Below are 16,746 nucleotides of genomic sequence, written 5' to 3' on the forward strand. Positions count from 1 at the left end.
GTCGTGCTTTGACCAAAAAGGTCCAAATTTTAACAATATCCATACTGTGGAACTTGCCTAGGTATTTCTTGTGGCAGACCTGCGCTGCGGGACTTTGTGCTGAGACTTGGTCCTGGCCCGACAGCTGCAAGGGGACTGAGTGAAATGGTGAACAAGGGTGGTTGAGGTTTACTCTGCTGACTTTATTTTTTAACTCCGCCTCATTGCAAAGTAAGCAAGTGAAGGCAGAGCCTTTTCTGTGACCTGCCAGTAAAATTAAGCCTATGCTTAAAACACCTTAAACACAAGCCAGGTATTTTTTCTGTGCATGTGGTAGAAGTTCAGCTGGACAGGAGGCCAGTATGAGCGTGACACACGTGCGTAACCTCATGCACTTTTTCTTTCCCGCCACTAAGCAGCAGGGATAACAGAAGCCTTGGGGATCTCCTCACATACTTAATTTTCAGATACAGTATACTGTTGCTTGATTAATATGCTGAATTAAATATGGTAATTCCTTGTCTGTCCTCCCCCAAATACAGTGCCCGTTGCTGATGGTTCTGTGAAATGAACACATAGTCCTAAAGTTCACAATTACAGGTGACTTTGTTAGTATGAAAGTTGTATTTGAGCAGTGCAGGTTTCTGCTTACAGAATAATTTGTGGTGGTTCAGATGATGAAGTCACCACGTGCTTGAGGTACTGATGATTCTGACATGCTGCTACATCTGATATCAATTGATAGACAATTCTGGTAATATTTTTTACTTACAGGAGCTAAATAAGACAAAAACTAAGAAAGTTCTGTTCACAGTATTAAACCGAAAGTAGTCATTTAGGACTGTGGTTGCTACAATATTATTTTTATGAGCTGAAATGGTTTTGTTGAAGCATCACTACGGCATTAGTGAATTAGTGGGTGTAGATTTGGGCCCTTCATACCCATGTGTAAATTGTCTCTAAAGAGTTGTTACTCAGATAAAAAGATGATCAGAAATATTCCTCAGTATACTTTTATCTTAAGCTGAAATGATGGTACCTTCAGAGAAGCGCAAACAGTTGGTGGTTCATGATAAAGAGACTGGTGTGGGGAAAGATCTCATTCAGAATACAGCCAGTCCCCACCTTGTCTTGTTTTTCAGTGCTGCTGTTTTAAGCATAGAAGTAAGATGTAATATTAATGGGATTCATTGAGGACTATTTATTTGTGTTTTATCTTAGTGTGAGTATTCAGCAAATTCATATTTGGTCATAACATGTCTGAAAATGCTTTGGTAATTACTTTAAAAAATTGAAATTGAATATGCAAATCAGCTGAAATAAGCAAGACTTCTTTGCAAATTTAAGATTGCTTGCTTTGGAACTGCTTTTTACATGAGCGCTACTTTTAGGCCCTTTCATTTTTTCAATCTGCTACAATATTTCAGGTTCTAAGAACCTTGATGGAAGACTTTAAAAAGGCGACCACAGTTGTCCCAGTGCCCCATTAATCATAGAGTCATTCTTCAGAACCAGCGTCTCTGGTTTGAGAAATTCAACCAGCTTCCCCTAAGGGCCCTTGGCAAACGAGCTCTGGTGAAACTTGCTGCGGTGGCTGGATGGGCTGCTGCCCTGATGGGGTGGCACAGCCTCCCTTCTGCCCGGCGTTACTGGCCTCGCAGCAGCCTGACGCGCGCGTCTGCGCTCTCACAGTTTGATTTCCAAAACGGACCGCAAAGGTGCACCCTTTTAAGGGCCGCTGTAGTGAGCTAAAGCTGCTTAGCCAGGTGTGTGAATTTTATTTGCCTTGTGCTGGCGCTGTCAGTAAGGAGTGGGGAACCTCCAGCAGCAGCAAACAGGCTGGGAGCACGGCGATAGCATCTGGATCCACTGCGGCTCCTTCCTCTGCTGACATGACACAGGATCCTCATGTGGTTTTAGCGAAAATCCCTCAGACCTGCTAACCCAGCTCATTCAGAGAAGCTTTCCAAAAGTATTCAGAGCTTGTGATTCAGTTCAGTAGCATGCCTTTTATTCATTTACTTTGAGAAGACCATAAATCTGTTTAAAAAATGTGCTTCTATGCTAAAAACACAGGACAAAAACTGAATGTTGCATACAAATGGGAGGGATAATAATGGACAAGGCAGGAATATTTGTGTCTTTTCTAGTCAGTAGGCTTTTTAACTTGGGCTCCTTTATATTTGACCTCTAATTTGAATGGCCAAACTGCTGAAATTCAGTTAGGTCATTGCTTGTGTGGATGCATTAGAGACCTATTCTGGTGCAGCTGTGTGCACCTTTTGTCTCTGCATATTTTGGATAATTTTATTAGCTATTGTTTGAAAATGTCATTAGACATTAAATCAGTTTATTTAGCTATTGTGAGCTAATCCAAACATACAGAATATAACACACTGCTCCTGACCTTTTCCTGTTACCAGGCTTTCAGCGGCTCTTTCCTTTGCAGAGCTCAGGTGATGGGGATGGAGGAAGAGCTTTAACCCTCGGGGTGTATTTTGTGAAGACTACAGGACAGGCTGAAGGCACTACAGCTCACTTTGCAGCACAGGAGAAACAGGAGAGAAGATGTGTAAGAAGGAAAATAGTCCACGGCCTTACTGTCTTCCTTAATAAATCCTTGGGTGCAGTCTCCCCACCAACTCTTTAAAACAGATGTAAAGCAGCACGATTGTGTGCTCAAGACTGTGACTAGCTAATCTTTCATAGCCTGCTGACCATGAAGCGCTCCTAGCTTCTAAAATCTGCTTGACTGAACATTAATTCTTGAAGCCTCCCAGATTTTGGTGAAAATTCTTGCACAAAAATATTTTAAGATGAGGTTGCGTGGTTGAAGAGCTATTTCTTTTAAAAGATATGGAGAATGGAAATGGAGTTAAAACATCATTTCCTCTAGCAGTCCATTTTACTATTGCCACTTTTGATCCATGTTAATTTGAAAATACAATTTATTAGTTACATCTCTACCCCAACAGGTGTTCTGATAGCATAAATCTATTGTATTTGTTGTTAACAGCAAATTTTAAAGGAAAAAAAAACAGAGAAAGAATGCAACAAAAACACTGACCTCAATGAATAAAAATTGGACTGTTTGTACTATCAGAAAATGAGATAATTATGGTTATAAAATCCTATGCTCAAAGAATGAAAATAAACAACATACACGCTATGTGGAAATCGGAGAGAGCCGGTATGTTAGGACAGATTCACTGAAATCTTTTCTCAGTAATAATTCTTAATAATGTGGGGATATTTTTTTAGTTAAGGACTAAAACTGTCCTGCAGAGTGTTCCTGGAGTTTGGCAGCAATGCAAGAGAATGGTTTACAAACATTCCACACCAGGAGAATATTTGGAAACCAGTAATGTGGTGTTTGGCCACTATTATAAGCAGCATTAGGTGCAGTTTTTGGTTGCATTACATCCACCTGGCAGGTAAGAGGTCCATTTGTCTGTTAACACGTGAAGATTTCCTAGCCAGTCTACTTTGCAATCATTCCATATAAAATTTAATTTTAGGCTTGCTCTTCTCTTAAATCTGTAAAGTAGTTAGAGCCATTGTGGAGTTTGACTCTTTATTTCTAGATTTTAGAATGAGTTTTTCCTTTAAGCGATAGCTGAGTGGGTTTCTTAAATGTGTGTTACACAAACCGTATCAGATTAGTCTGTAAAGTTCAGCATTTTCTCCAGAGTGTCTGGAATCCTACTACAAAGAGTGCTTGTGTCTTAGAGTCTGACACCAAGTAAAAATAAAAGGCTGAAATAATAACACCACTAACTTGCTTTAATTAATTGTAAGTTTCTGTGCTTAAGCTTGAAGGGTGGGAAGTGCTGCTTTAAAGACGACCTACAAAACTGGGGGATGAGCAGCCACTTAGGGTGCTGCTGCTTCAAAGAGAAACGCCCAAAAGAGCAACAGAAGGGAAGCTGCTTTTGAATTCTCTCCGTTCCCCCTGGCAGCCCAGAGCTTGCAAAGGAAAACAACCCAGAAACAGTAGGTTTAGTTTGTATGAGTTACATAACCGGCTCCCGGCACATAAAACCGGAGGTGGAGCAGCCGTACAAAGATGCACTTAATAGCCTGTGCCTCCCATAGCTGCTAGAAGAAGCCTACCTGACTTTAATAGTTTTTCCCTTCCTGGCTATGGGAGATTCTTCACGGCATCTCCAGACAAGAAACTGATAAAATTCAGGAGTCAGTTGTAGCTCTCGGTTGCACTGGTCCATATTTGAGATTCCAGCCTTTGCGGTTACTTCAGTTTTATACCTTAGTGCTGAAGAGGTTGAACAGATCTTGGTTTCTACCACTTTTTTTTTTTTTTATTTTTTATTTCTCTGTATGCAGTATTGCTGTAGTTAATGCTAAAGAAGTAGAAAAAATATCTGAAAAAAAGAAACCTGATTTTTACCAGAGTGCTCAGTCTTTCCTTTAGGATGAATTGAAGGTCCAAGAATTGTGCTCTTGTGATAATCATCCTCTGCTTTTAAAATTTTGCCTGCAGTCGTGCTGCCGCTTCCATTAACCAGCATACAAGATGCAGGCAGGTACTTTGTTCCAGTAGGTGACAGCTCCAGCTGGTCGGCATCCTTTGTTTTGGCAACTGTGCTCTTGTCTGTGTTAGCCATCCTCTCAGCTACTCGCTCCGCTACATCCCATCCATTGCCCTACTCAGCTGGTGGATTGTTGTCTCTGTCTCCCTCGTTATTTTCTTCCCAGAGCTCTACTAATGGTCTTGGCTTTGGGACTTACTAGTGATTTACTAGTTTCCCAGATTCTGGAATGACGTGTGTGCTCTTTCATTGTCTTCAGGTGTCAGCTGTAACACCACTGCAGAGATGTACAGTGCCCTCACGTAAAGGATGATTAGGAGACCAGTTTGAGGGTAGCTATTACTGATGATATACTGGGGGAAAAGGATTGAGAGGATGTACACATTTGGCAGTTCTAACCATTTTTTACACTTACTTTATGTGAAAGTAAGTCCCTGGAAAGGAGGGACTTGTAATAAGTATGAAATTCTGAAATGTCACCTGTGCCCAACTTCTACCAACTTTATTATCATTACTTCTGTAAGAATTAAAAGTCAGTTCATGTTGTCCAGAGCAGCAAATATTGTCAGACAATGTGTAATGGAAATTTATAAGAGCCAATATTTAATGTCTTGAAATGAGAAGCATCCAGGATAACTTTTGAAATCACTTCACTTGAGTTCAGTATATATTACAACAAAATATGAAGGTAAATATTAAGGTATTTTCATCAGATGGCTTTAAATTAATCTTTGGATTTCCTTTAAGAAAAGAAAATAAAGAACCTTTGAGTAATGGAGAAATAGGGTAGTCTGCATATTGCTGTCACTCTAAAGTATGACACTGAGAGAAAAATGACTTAGAAATAATTCCATTTCTGTGTTTAAAGCTCTGGTTATTTGAGTCCAGAATGCTTTAAAATTATCTGGTTTAGAGCTTGGTAATGCAAATTAACTTTGGATAGTTAGATGCACGTATAGAGGAGGAACAATCCCCCAGTGAAATTAATAGGTCTTGTGTGGCCTGGAGCTCTGTCTAGTAGGGCTGTTTGCAGTGCTTTTGTTTATTTTTGAAGTGTTTTAGAATGCTTTTTCCAACTAAATGTATGATGTTCCATGTAAGACAGATGAGTAGTATCAAACTTCAAACCATCCACCAAAGTAGCTTTCCTTGGCTTTGTTTAGGAAGAGCTCTTTGATTCTGCTTGTATTTCAAGTGCGCTGCTGGGTAACCATGGCACATACATCTGCTCCAACCAAATTCAAAGAGTATCACGAACTGACACCTGCTTAAGTCTTTAATTAAGGTGGCTTAATCTCTAACAATCTCTACATACATAAGCAGAAAGTATCTGTGTTTAACGTGTACTTTGAACTGCCATTCATTTAGAAATCAAAGATTTGTAAATGAAACACTATGCTAGACGGGATGATGTTGGACTGGAATCCCTTCGTGTTGGCATAGCCTAGTTTTCCTGATGCTGTCAGACCCTGGGAATACATTCTTCTTTAAAATTTTGTATAAAGGGACAATACAAAATGAAGGCTATCTTTAAAAATGTGTGTGTGTATCAACTGTATATAAACCATATTTAAAACAGGAAATATATATATGGTTGGACCTGTAGTGGAGAATTGCTCTTCCTTGGAAGGGTCAGCAGAGGGAATACTGTTTGTGTTTCAGAAGAATATAGGATATAGAAAAAGATGCGTATTCTGTATTTTTCCCAACCATGTAAATTTTGGTGAGGTAATATGTCTTAATGACTGATCTTAATTTAGTTGATGTTCATTAATGTTATTTCACATTCTCTTTCTGAAATCTCTCAGCTCTTCTCCTTCAAAAGACACCCTCCCTCGATGTTCTTGAAACAAATGTATAGGCAATCTTGTATTTTCCTTTTTTATTTTGGCAGCTGGGGATGGTAAGTGGCAGTAAGTGATAATAAGCATCGATTTTAGCTATTGAAGAGAAAAAGAAGAGCAGCCTCTTCGGTTTTTGCAGATCCATAGTTTGTTATCCCCACGCACCGGTGGCATCTCTAATGATTTCCAGCATAATAGTATGCCTGATCTCACCTCTGCTATCTTCACAGTGAAGTTTAACGTGTTGTTTGAAAACCTCAACCTCTCTCCCAAGTAGAAAACATTAGTGACGATTCTTTTTGCAAAATGAACATGGCCTCCTCTGCCAGGAAGGGAGGCTGAAACTTCATAAGGGAAAGATGAACAAAGCCCTTCATTTGTGAGAGGAAGGAAGCTGGCAGGGAGGGAGAGAATGAAGGTTTATAATAATTCAGAAGTGAGTAGGAGGAGGATGCAGATCCTAGCAGGCAGCAGGGAGGAGACTGGGGGATGCTGGAGACATAAAGCTCCATGATTAATAAGCGGAGAGGAGTAGTGAAGGAGACATGGATAGTGAGAGGAGCCCCTGGCACGGCTCTGGAGGGGAAGGTGGGATGTGTACCAAGCCAACGGGGCGGACAGGGGATGTGAGGGAATCCCTAGTACTGGAGTGAGCTTGACTTGCGTGAGCTTAGAAGTGTGTAACCCTTTTGACCTGCTCATCTTGCCTGTTGTGAATCATTACAATGTCTGTGTTGTGCATGTGTTGAGTTAAATTACTAGCAAAGATGTGTGGAAATGCACCCGGAAAGGAGATGAACATTCCTTGAAAACATTTCAGAGCTGATGTTTGAGAGTACAATGTTAAAAGCATTTGCTTCTGATTTGCTTTTGACCTCCCGCAGAGCTCACCAAACGAGTTTTGGGTAAGACAAGACAGCACAAAACCGTGGTTTGATTTAAATATGGGTTGTTGTGCTTTTAGGATGGAGACTTAAATTCTGAAATGTTAAGTGTTTGGGTTTTTTTTGTTGTTTTGTTTTGTTTTGTTTTGTTTTTAAGAAACTTTCCTTTCCCTTTATACTATGGTTTGTATATTGGTAGTTTTAAAATATTTGGGATATTGCTTGGGTCACTGTTCCCTGCTATTTGTAACTACTTTTATACTTGCTGGGGCCAATTTACACTGTGACACAAAGAATCCAAAGTGACAATCAAAGAATCATGGCACTTCACCCTAGGAAAGATTAGACCTAGCATCTCTACAAAGCTGTGTTCAGGGAAAGACAGCTGAGGTCATTTAAAAAAAAAAAAAAAGACTTAACTGTGGCACAGGTATCTCCCTATGAAGTTTATTGATGGCTGTTGTCACTGCATGTCCAAAACTCATTAAGGTAAATCTTTATTGTCCTTCTTTTCTCCTATCTGAGCTTTGCTTCAAAAAGCTGTAGTCGCCAGCGGAAGATTTCAATTAAGAAATTGGGAGTCTGAGGTTAAATGCTATCCACAGCTGTTTTTCTATAATTTGAAAAATTTATTGCACCACAGTATTAGCAAACCAATCTGCCTATGATTATAATAAGTAGTGGGCAAAAATGGAAAGGCAGTCTGAATAGATTCTAAATGCATTCTGTTTCTGGTATTTAAAATCTTAACTGTTTTTTACTTGACTGAATCAATCACAGAATAATTCGGGTTGGAGGAGACCTCAGGAGGTTATCTATCCAAATTCCTGCCCAAAGCAGGGTCAGCTGAGATCAGACCAGATCCTGAAAACCTCTGAGGAGAGAGACTGCGCAACCTCTGGACAACCTGTTCCAATGTTTGATAGTCCTAATGGTAAAAAAAAAAAAAGTACATATATTCCCTTATGTGTTGGAATCCATCTGGTTTTCAACTTATGCCTATTGTCTTTTTTCATGCCGCCATGCATTGTTGTAAAAAGCCTCAGTCTTCTCAATAAGCCTCTTGTAGGTGTGAGATGGTGGTTGTTAGGTCCACGCAAAACCTTCTCTTCTCTCTTCTCCAGCCTGAGTGAGCCCAGTTCCCTCAGTCTCCTCACAGGACAAGTGTTCCTGCCCTCTGGCTGTCTTAGTGTCCCTTCGTTCAACTTGCTCCAGTTTATTTCTTGTAGTAGGGGCCTCAGAATTGTACAGAGACGTATCAGGTTGGTCTTTATGCAGAAAAGACCTTTTTATAATACTGTTACATGGAGGCTTAGGAGGTTTTCCTATGTTTTGTATCTGACCAATGGGGTCAGACTGTTTTAGTTGAGCGTCTTACAGGTGTATACCTTAGAGTCTTTTCTAGGCCAGCTTTAGAGTCTGGGATAATGGACTTTCAATGTTGTTTTAACAATGGTACCTAAAAGGATGGCTGTCCATGGAGCTGCATGCATGTCATGGGTTTATGATTGGCCTTTGGTGAAGAACTTAAACTAGAAGATTGCCTTGCTGTAGCTGATATCTTACTCAATATATCCTTTCTGTCTCTATCCATAGCCTCGGAGATTAGTGTGGTTCAGTACATTGAAAGTAATAGAAAACAGACACAGAAAAATTGTTGCATGTTTAAAAAAATCATAAAATGAAAGAGGAAGTGCATCATTTATTATAACACCATGTAGACTAATGAAAAACATACTGCAGGCTGGAAATTTGTTAAGAACTGAACTCAAAAAGTTTCCATTCCCAAAAATGCCTTGGGGCCTCCGGCTGTAAGCTTGTGGCTAAAGAGGCCCTATGGTAAACTGACATAAAAAATAACTGCTCCATAAACGTTCAGCTCCTGTTTCACAATAGTTGGAAATAAGTTTTTTGAAAGTGTTACCTATTGATACTGATTGTACTTTATCAGAGTAAAAGGGAGGCAGTGCATTTATGACTAGAATATTAAATTGGGAATTAAACCCTGGGGAGATGGGCGCTGGGCACAAAAATGTTACCTTCATTGTACCCAGGAGAACATGAAAAAGATGAAGTGACTTGCCGAGAGCAACAGAACTGCACTGATACTGGCAGAGCTGGTATTAATGTTAAATAATTCCTGGCTCCTAGTCCCTTGCTCGTTAACTAGACGGGGGTGAACAACTCACCTACTCCCCACCTCTCTGAGCAGGTGCCAACCCTCGCACTCCAGCATGTTCTTCAGGCTGCATGCAAATACGCCTTCAGAGTATCGATGGTACTTGCGCCATCACTGCTCAGGTGAACGGCATTGGCCACTTAGAGGAGACCCAGTTTTGTGTCTCTTTCCTTGTAATCCATTTGGCTTTCTTACAGGCGCGTATTTCCTGCAGGTTTAGCCCAAGCTGGTTGAGTAGATGTTAGCTTTGCCTGTCATCTCCTCCCCAATCAGCCCTTTTCAATGTGTGAAAATTGTTAACGTGGGCTGTGGGCTTTCTGGCAGGTTTAACTGTCATGATGACCTGGTGGTAGAGGTTTTGATTTCTTCTTCATGTGGATTGGCAAGCAGTTTGCAGAAATAATGCCAATTAAACCTTCTGAGTACTGATGTTCCTCCAGTCTGTTTCAGCGGTTCCTCTGGATGAGAAAGGCTCCCCTGCCTGCCAAGAAGCTCTTGAGTGCCTCAAGATTATGGGACACTTCCATGAAATCCAGATTTCACAAACCTGGAAAGACGTAGTAAATTGGATGTATCTTTGTATGAGACTACTTAGGTGGCCCGTTTGTGATCTTTGAGAAGAACGATCTGGGAGTAAATATTGCTTGCCTTAACTAACTCTTCAGTGAGGACCTAGCAAATTTTTCCAGTACCTTTTCACAGAAGTAAATAGCAAGTCTAGAAATCCCAATTTTGGGAAATACTTTCATTATTGTACAGTGGTGAAATAAACATAAAAATAATAGTCACACCGTATTGCTATAGCTGTACTTACATGAGGTGCAGCCCGGGAGAACGTCAGTCGGAGATTGAGCCACTGGGAGGAAAAAAGAAAGGAAAGGAAAAGTGAAACAGTTGTTTGCAAGAAATCAAAAGAAAACTTAATAAATTCTGATAAATACAGATCACTTGCATTCTTTTGTCTCGCATCTCATTGTACCGTGCTCTGTGTTACATTTGCAATATACAATGTTTTCATCCAGTGATTAGAAAATCTATAAGATAATTGTTCATGATGTTTGGTGTTGAATTTCTGTCTGTACTGACTTGATGGTAGCTGAGAAGTTGATCAAATTAATCTATCAGTGGTGTTGATGGTTTTATTTACTTTTGTGGGGTGAATTGAGGGTCTTGGATAAAGCTGTAGATTGATCTAAGAATAGAAACATAACTTCCTTCTCATTGAAAATGTCATGCTTGGTGGGTTAAAACTGATATGAAATATTTGTCCTGTAATGTGTTACCACGATAAACGCCAGTTTGGTTTGTTATTGTAAAAAGTAGCGGGTTTGGCATACTGTGTTACGCTAATTCACTTCGGTTACTGAGTGTATATTTACTTCTTTGCACACTGTGGGGGAAAAATACAGAGAACAAGTATATTATATTAAATTATAAAAATAAAAGTATAATATAGCTGACCACTCATAATTTGTAACCAATATTTCAATATGCAGATGTAACTTATCTAAAGGAGATGAAAAATATGATGTAAAGCACAAATTTCTCTGTCTTGCCGTAAAAAAAAAATATAATATATATACATGTAGATACAGGCATTAAAGTGGTTAAATGATTTAGCTTAGATAAATGTTTGAGAGAAAGATAACTTTTAAGAATAGATGAGAGATGAGAAGAAAGTTTAACTAGTTCAATGATGGTTAATTATGACTGAATTTTGAGGTAAGCAAAATACTTTATTTGGGAAAAAATGCTTTAAGGTAACAGCCTGTGCCACTTCATTCTTTTTATATTAAAGTTTTATTGAGAGGTGCAGTAATGCTCTGTAAAAGGTCTGATCTCTTTCTGGTGCACATTTTTCCTTCCCCATTTCTGTCCTGTTAGCACTGGTTCTGGTCTTTACAGCCAGAGCTACCCAGCTCTTCATAATTTGATGAAGAACAGTAAATAGAAGCACAAACTGTTACTATTACGAGGTCTTGATCTTAAGAGAAAGGGATTTCCATGGCTAACATGTATTTATGATGTGTCACAGGTGAGAATCACCTAACACCAACTCTTGCGGTCTTAAAACCATGCTGTCGTGGCTGGCTGTTGGGTCGCAGTCTCTGGCTGGCCTGTCTTCTCAGACACAAAAAGGAACGTGCCACAGATTCATGCAAAGAAAGAGCAGATCTTCTGTCTATACTTTCATACAAATTTTAAGTATGGATGTAGTAAGACAGCTGCTCTGTGCATTAAAGCAGAAAATGGGCATGGAGAGCTCTTTTCCTCTGTGTTTTTTAGGTGGGAAAAGGATTCAGGCAGTTAAACTGGTGGATGCGAGGAGGGCTGGCTGGTACCTCTCACTGCTGCAGTCCCACCTGTGGAACAGCCGCAATACGAATACGTTCTGGAGCTCTGGGAGCTCCAACCACGTAGGGACAGACCATAGGAGATGGCTTCTCCTGACTCATTCTGTCCTCCAGTGCCTTAATTGTGGCCTCATATCCGTATGCGTATGGACATGGCTAGAATGAGACGTGGGAATTGTCACTGAATGCAGCTGGCTAAGTCGCACAAACTCATTTATATGCATGGCGAAGTGCAATACTGAGATCTGCGTTCCAAGCAGAGCTGTCCTGTGCTCATCGGAGCTCTTGAGGGTGGGTTGGAGAAGGGTTCTGTCCGCAGCGGTCACCCAGCAGTCTCCGAAGAGAAGCTTTGCTGCTGCGGATTCAGGAGGAGATTGCCTATCTCGTTGCCTTCCTCCTTTGTTGACTCAGTAACTCTTCTGGATTGGTTTTATTTTCCTGCTTTCCTATCCTTGTTGTTGAAGTACAATTTCTTTTATGTAGTAAACAATGTTTCAGGAATGATTAAATCACAACATGAATCATAACTGAAATGCTGAGCTACGCACACTGCTCTTCACATCCGTAACAAGTCTGGAGTGACAGCCTTAAAGTGGGTTTGCAGGTTTGCCGGGAGCTGAACCCACTGGGTTTTGTCTTTTAACGTAAGCAACTTGCGTGGAATAAAAAGCTGGTTAATCAGTTTGAAATGAAGCTGTAGCATGGGCAGAATGAGCGTAGTATTTCTAGATGGCTTAAAGAATGGACTACGTTTTCAAATGTCATATGCAATGTATAATTTTATTAATGAGGCCTGTGTTTTATATTCCAACAAATATAATGTCTCGTATTAATCAAATATAATTCTGAATCACAACATAAAATTTTGCAGTGCTATAATTAAGAAAAATGAACGAGATAAGGAGTAGCAGCTGTATAGCTAACGAAGGAGTTAATCTCAGCGTGTGTTTCAGACCATTAAGTAGTGTAAAGCAGAAAGCCTTGTGTTGGCAGCACGAGCCAGAGGAAGGCAGTTAGGCACCACTCCCTTCCCCGGCGCGGCATCGCTGGGGATACGGTCCGGCCCAGGCTGCACTAAAATCGATTCGTTAGTTCGGCCAGTAGCGTGCACTAGAAATGTGGAAGAAGACATAAATCATTGTTGCAGATTGTCTTTTAGCAAGGAAAATCTTTTGTAGTCTGCATGTGAATATAATTTTTTCTCTGTGAAAATGTTTTTATCCTTTCAGATCAGGATATGTTTTATAAACTTATTTAACTGTTTGAGCGCCAAGAGTTCAGGTCTTTTTTCTGTCTGTCAGGACGCCACAAAGGCTGAGATCTGCAGGCCATCCAATACGTCATTGTTCACATTGTACTTTTTTTTTTTTTTTTAAACTGGTCTGAAACATTTTCCTTGTGTGGTTTTGCAACTCTTTTTTTTTTTTTTTCCCCAAACAGCATGAGTCCTATCACTAGATGAAATTTAGAATGCACTGCTTCCAACAATTGTTTAATGGATCCACGTGTTTACACAGCATGACACTGGCATCCCGATAGTGCCGTCAGACTCCAATCAGTACTACTGTTTCATGCTTCCTCCCTACTCAGGAAAAAAAAAAAAAAAGAGAAGCTACAGGCACAGTTATACGGGTGTTCAGGGAAGCAGTGAATGGTCCATCTACTTCAGCCACCAGTATTGTCTCACAAAATTTAGAAAAAAAACTTTTTTCATCTGTTACAAATGAAAACATCAACTCTCAGGTATTTTATCAATGCTTAATTGTATCAATAAATAGATCTTAATGGGAGACCAGAAAATAACATTTCCAGACCCAGTCCTTTTTCTGGCCCACACTGAATGAAAACTTTTCTCTGCCTGTGCCCCTGCTACCAGCACGAGTGCCGCTGCCTTGCTGAAGCTCCCCGCTCCCTGCTGCCGTATCGCTCTTGGCGTCGGGGGAAGCATTTGCGTAGCCGGATGGTCAGTCGGCTCACCGAACTGGTGTGTCTGAAAACAACCTACCAAGTGGCAGGCTCGGGCACTTGGCATTTGCGTAGCTCAGGAAGACCTTTTGTAATTCACTTGCCCGTGTGTTTTGCGGGGTGTTTTAATTCCTGTTCTCTGTGATTGGATGTAAATAAATCAGTAGCAATTACTTGGCAGCAACCATCCGCAGTCGTTTGCTCCGAAGAAACTTAGTCCCTGGTAGCATTAAGTGAAGGAAGGGGGGCGTTGGCTAGGACACTAAAACCTTTCTTTTTTTAATGCTCTCTTGGGATCTTTCACTTCCACACAAGCAACTGCCTGAACTGGCCGAGTGGTCTTGATTTAACGCTGCTTTATGAACACTACTTGTCCCAGCTGCAGGATGTCATAACCTCTATTTCCTTAGCTTAGATTTGAAATCTGGAGCCATATGATTCAGATGAACCACAACTGCCCTCGCTTTAACTTGATGTATTTGTTTTGAAAATACCGTTGTTCGCTCCAAGTTTTAGCTCCTGAGAAAATTAAGTTAATTTGCACTGGTAAACTGGGAGTACTTACCAGCCTGATTTAAAAGCATAAAAAACCTGCAAAGAAAGCTGAAGTAATTTTTAATGCCTGAGTGGAAGTGAAAATATTGAATTAGCATAAACTTAAAAAACACAAATGTATTTTTAAGATAAAAAGAGAGATTATCCCGAAGATAAGTGTAGCTCTGATGCAAAAAATAATTTCTTGCCAAAATAATTGCACGTTGTACAGTATTTCAGCGAGTACTGTGAGCTCTCCCAAAAACTTGTGGCAGACAGGTTTCAGAACAGTAGATAATGAGCAGAACTGGGTTGGCTTTGCATGCAAAATTTGATTTTACGTGGGCTCCTGTCCTCGCGCAGCTTAGAAACAAGCTTTTGGATTTGAAGTAAAGCCGACTGGATTTGTAAAGATGCTTATCTTATTCTCTGGCCTGGTTCAAATCACCAGAAAATATTAGGGCTGACAAGACTAACTTGATGTGCTTCTCAATTAATATTTTTACACTAGATTACAGTACAGGCAGATCTGCAGAAATGTGAGATTTGTAGTTATTCAGGCGCTATTTGTAAGTGGCAGACGCTTGCTGCCTTTGCTGCTGTGTTGTATCCGTGTATGTCTGCTCTTCACAAATAAAATCACTGCAAAAATTAGTGTCAAAGCTTAGTGCCTGTTGTGTTACAGAAATCTTAATTTCTCTGACAAGACAATTTTAATGTGGTACTGAACTTTTCAGTTCTAGGTTCATATGTACAACGTGTGGTAGCTTCTCTCAACTACCTGGTTTTTTTTGGCATTCTGTCTCCTGTTGAAATTTATGTGCTTATCAGTTGAGCAGGAGATTATTTGTTGTCTTTTTAATTATTTTTTTAAGAGTATCTTAATCCAGAGTGAGTAGGCAGAATAAATGCTATGCCACATCCTTTCTGAAGGTGTTTGATGGCATGCTTTAAAAATGTAAATTTAAAAAAAAAAAAAAGCAGTCTTTGCCATGGCTGTAGCCTGTTTAAAAACAAAACAAAAACCAAACCCCCCACAAACTGCAAAACCCCCCTTTTATTAAAACAATTGAGACATAGCAGAAAAAATAGAATATCACCTAAGAGGGGTCTGCATGTTTGCCCCATCACTGAGGGTCAGTCTAAATCGCCCGTATGTGCTATGAGGTTTTTGTCATTACTCGTTACATAAATGAAGATGTATCTACAAGCTCTAATTTGTGGAAATATTTTTCAGTTAAGCTTATAAACTTCATAGTCTAATTACATTCTTTACTTTTTACAATTGTCAGTTTCTAGTGGTGTTTTGTAAATTTTCTTATTTATTTATTCACAGATGCTCAGAGAGACTAAACAGAAAGTTCGAGGGCTGGGACGCTTTCCCGATATATTTTAGAGCTCTTGGTCAATCAGTGAGTGGCTTCTGCAGTCTGAAATGTCCGTAGGCCCAGGGGCACCTGCCGGTACAGCACGTCCAGGATGCTAAATTTGGCAAATCAAGATTTTTGCTCAGATAACACACAGGTGGATCAGTCTGCAGAACTGGTTCTGATTGTCAGGCGTATCTTACGGAGTGGAGAAGTATTGAGGAAATTGCATTCAAATACTGAAAAGGGCATTACAATTAAGATGCAATTTTATTTGATGGATTTAGGCAATTCTGCTTGCTGCCAAGCTGCATGGACTGAGTGAGGTTTTGCTTCCTCCTCCTATTTCCTCTCTGCCAGGGAGTGCGGTGTGCTGGTTCTGCGTGTGGTGTAAGCCAGTGCAACTATTCCAGATTTAAAAGCTGGTTTTGGTGTCTGAAGGCAATGTTACGGCCCAGGGGTATTAGCTGAATTCCTTACCAGTGGTGAAATGACCAACTGGAGCAATTTCTTGCACTTCACCATCCATTCTTTTTTGACCATGATTGCTAAAAATTAGTTATGTGCCACGAGATGCAGCCCATGCCATTTTATATTTTGTGCAATGTCCCAACCTTGTAGGCTGATCTGATTTTACTTATGTTCACACAGATGCACACTCACAAAGCTTACATTTCTCATGTCTGAGTCAAATGTGCAGAGCTGACAGCTCGAAGAGTGCTTTCTCTGACCTCCTGGCACCTGAGAGGCAGCGGGTGCTGTTGGGCTCAGTGGCACCATTGCTGGCCAAGCAGCTGCCCAAAAAGGGGATGTGTGTGCCTCCTGGCTCGGTAGCTGAATTGAACACGGGCATTTACTTGCCAAGCAGCTGGCCCATCTGAACATGGTCACCTCCTGACAAGCTGCAGTTGGGATGCCCGCATGGCCCCCCTCCCTGATGGCGTGCGATTATTTCTCGGCTACCCTGCTACGGGGACAGACAGCAACAGAAGAGAACTGTTTTCGTGTATTTTATTAGTAACTGGCATTACTAGAGGTAAGGATTGTAGAAGGGAGGCAGAAGAAAGATCAGTGAGCACTGTAGTGCTCG

The 16,746-nt window shown here is 40.5% G+C and overlaps 2 protein-coding genes across 6 annotated transcripts in view; one reads left to right on the plus strand and one right to left on the minus strand.

Annotated features, from left to right (window-relative positions):
* Positions 1-16,746, plus strand: part of CHLSN (cholesin) — a 130,680-nt gene that overhangs the window by 60,608 nt on the left and 53,326 nt on the right. The window lies entirely within an intron of this gene.
* GPR146 (G protein-coupled receptor 146) overlaps positions 1-16,746 on the minus strand; it is a 54,868-nt gene that overhangs the window by 19,141 nt on the left and 18,981 nt on the right. Inside the window, exon 2 of the mRNA XM_086759833.1 lies at positions 10,251-10,292. The gene's annotated coding sequence lies outside the window, so the exon portion shown is untranslated. The remainder of the gene's footprint in view (positions 1-10,250; positions 10,293-16,746) is intronic.

The sequence above is a fragment of the Chlamydotis macqueenii genome, chromosome 15 (assembly GCF_036417535.1).
Source record: "Chlamydotis macqueenii isolate bChlMac1 chromosome 15, bChlMac1.mat, whole genome shotgun sequence".
Taxonomy (NCBI): Eukaryota; Metazoa; Chordata; class Aves; order Otidiformes; family Otididae; genus Chlamydotis; species Chlamydotis macqueenii.